We start from the raw sequence: 2,087 nt of genomic DNA, 5'->3' as shown, positions 1-2,087 counted from the left end.
CACACGCACACGCACACGCACACGCACACGCACACACACGCCTCCCTCTTGTGGCTGCCAATGTACAAAAGAAGATAAGGTGGACATCCGTCACTGCTGTCAAGGCTGATTATTTACCAAAGACTAACAATAGATCACACTGTCAAACTAATTACTACACCTCTGTCCTGTCATTAGCTGTTATATTTACATACCACCTTTGTTTGCTAACAGTGGCCTGAGTCTGAATGGAAACTCTCTCAACACTTTCCTAAATTCAGGAGAGTGTGTGTTGCAGCATAACTTTCATCAGAACACCAATGTAGCACTGCCTTCATGTTTATCAACCTAACCATTTTGATCATGTAACTCTGAACTCACCAGATATTCACCCTTGTGCTCCTTTGTCCTCTAAACAGCAGGGAAAGCAGACGCATGTCAGTTTCCTGACAGAGATCCAACTTTATTTGGATAAATGGGAGCAGACATTCCTCATAGCACATTTTGGAAATTTTGCAGCCACACTAATAATTATTATGCTGACAAAAACCACAACAATGTCTAATATCTATCTTACTTTGTTTGGAAGTGTCTTGATTTTGTGCCTCGTCAGACTGCAGCAACATGGATGCCAACAAAACCCAGTAGAAGTGCAATACAGTGGTAACATGTTTTGGCTTAAAGGCTTTTTCAAACAATGATGAAGGCTTATATATTTATATAGGCTGTATAGTTGATACCCCTTAAAAAAGAAACCAATCTAAATCAGTTTCTAACATGTTAAGCTTGTCAAAACTTTTCTGTCCATCAGACTGGACGTGATAACAACAAAAGACAACACTTGTCACAGTAAAGCAGGCAGGCAGGCAGGCAGCAGCAGTAGATCAGAGAGGCCAAATTGTATATTTTGTAAGAGATAAAGACTGGGAATAGTGTTCTGGTTTATGGCAAGAAATCTAATTGACATGAAATGTCCTAACAACATCTCTCAGTTATTTGACAATCAATCCTCAGCAGAAGCATTGCTTACTGGAAACTGTACGGAGAAATCTCCAACCATGAATGATGAAATCTCTAGTAGTTTCCAGTAAGTGAATTTTGAGCTAACATTTTTGTTGTTGTTAAGCTAACGATAACTAGCCATGACTGTGCTCTCTCTTGCAATGTGATCTAATGATGTTAGATTCACAAACGTGTCATTTTTTTTTGAATGATTCCTAAAGTATAGAGGAACGGGTTAACTCAATTCGCAAGCGGGAGTGAATCAAGTGAATTCAAAATCTGGCTTCTGTATGTTGCATGCGCAATTGTGCAAAAAAAGCTAGATTAACATCCAAATCAAAAAGTCTGGTAAGAGAGTCCCTCTGTGTTAAATTGTTCATGAGTACACACACACACACACACACACACACGCCGAGTCAAAAGAAGAGAGAGCCACAACAACACAATACACACCCCACTGCCAAAGAACAATAGCTGATTGGGACTGCAATTGGTAGGGTACATTTGAAATGGCTATTTTTTCTGTGTTTATATGATTGTGGTTTGTTACAGAGTTGTGCAGACGCTGTGTAAGACCTCACTATTTAAATGTAAAAAAAACACATTGTGTGGCCATGTATGAAAAGAGGAGAGGAGAGGACTTTGCTGCAACTCTGGTAAAATTGATTCCATATTACCCCACAAATCCCAAATCTGGCACAATCCCACCAAATGATGTTATCGACCTTTTCTTTAAATCAAGGCTTTGTAATGCAGGCAAAACAGTAACAAGCTGGCAATGACAATTAACAGCGCTTGGGAGATATGCCTGGCTTTAATCTTGGGGGGGCGCATACAAGGTAAGGCTCATCATAGTCTCACATTGCCAGATCTTCCTCAAAAGCGCTGCGGAGGAAGGTCTGGCTAGTCCACACAGTATTCCGGGATGGGAGAGAAACAATGAGAAAAAATGCTCTGGTTTGTTGGCATCTTTAAACCAATCACAATTCTCTTGGGCGGGAGCACCGGTGCTGCTACAAAATAGTCTCAGGAAGGATCTTGTTCTGGTGCAACATGTGTACGTTCAAAAGTTGTTTTAGTCGTGCAACATAAAACTCAGATTGGAC

The 2,087-nt window shown here is 40.5% G+C and overlaps 1 protein-coding gene across 1 annotated transcript in view; it reads left to right on the top strand.

Moving 5' to 3' along the window:
• Positions 1-2,087, top strand: part of otos (otospiralin) — a 23,941-nt gene that overhangs the window by 21,673 nt on the left and 181 nt on the right. The window lies entirely within an intron of this gene.

The sequence above is a fragment of the Etheostoma spectabile genome, chromosome 22 (genome assembly GCF_008692095.1).
Source record: "Etheostoma spectabile isolate EspeVRDwgs_2016 chromosome 22, UIUC_Espe_1.0, whole genome shotgun sequence".
Lineage (NCBI taxonomy): Eukaryota > Metazoa > Chordata > Actinopteri > Perciformes > Percidae > Etheostoma > Etheostoma spectabile.
This window is presented reverse-complemented; position numbering and strand designations above follow the sequence as displayed.